This window comes from Propithecus coquereli, unplaced genomic scaffold (assembly GCF_000956105.1).
Source record: "Propithecus coquereli isolate 6110/MARCELLA unplaced genomic scaffold, Pcoq_1.0 Scaffold557, whole genome shotgun sequence".
Taxonomy (NCBI): domain Eukaryota; kingdom Metazoa; phylum Chordata; class Mammalia; order Primates; family Indriidae; genus Propithecus; species Propithecus coquereli.
Genome location: NW_012151474.1, coordinates 992,916 through 993,542, shown reverse-complemented (window position 1 = coordinate 993,542; position 627 = coordinate 992,916). Strand labels below are relative to the sequence as shown.

General features: G+C 35.7%; 1 protein-coding gene across 2 annotated transcripts in view; it reads right to left on the bottom strand.

Moving 5' to 3' along the window:
- The window catches only part of BANP (BTG3 associated nuclear protein), an 84,545-nt gene that overhangs the window by 17,916 nt on the left and 66,002 nt on the right, over positions 1-627 (bottom strand). The window lies entirely within an intron of this gene.

Below are 627 nucleotides of genomic sequence, written 5' to 3'. Positions count from 1 at the left end.
AAAGCTATGAAATTTCTAATTGTTAAATAAAAGCTTTTCATGTATTTCTTTTAAAAAATAATGGTAAGTATCAAATTGCCATGGTATATAGATTCCACTGAATACATTTTTTAAAGTAATATAACAAGATGTTAATACTTGTAATATGTTGGAAATTACATCCTTTTCAATTATTTTAAACTATACGAAAAATTTTAAGTATCAACTTTTTTAAATGTCAGCTGAAAAATATGCAAGGAATACCCATTTTCAAACTTCATTAAGAGGGCACGTGAATAAAATATTTACAGGCCACTCTGCCAGCTTATAAGAACTATATAATAAACAGATTCCCAAATAACTTCTGCTCAATGTCAATAAAAATCAACTGATTTTGCTCATGCCTATAATCCTAGCACTCTGGGAGGCCGAGGCGGGAGGATCGTTTGAGCTCAGGAGTTCAAGACCAGCCTGAGCAAGAGCGAGACCCCATCTGTACTATAAATAGAAAGAAATTAGCCAAACAACTAAAAATAGAAAAAATTAGCTGGGCACAGTGGCGCATGTCTGTAGTCCCAGCTACCTGGGAGGCTGAGGCAGGAGGATCGCTTGAGCCCAGGAATTTGAGGTTGCTGTGAGCTAGGCTGA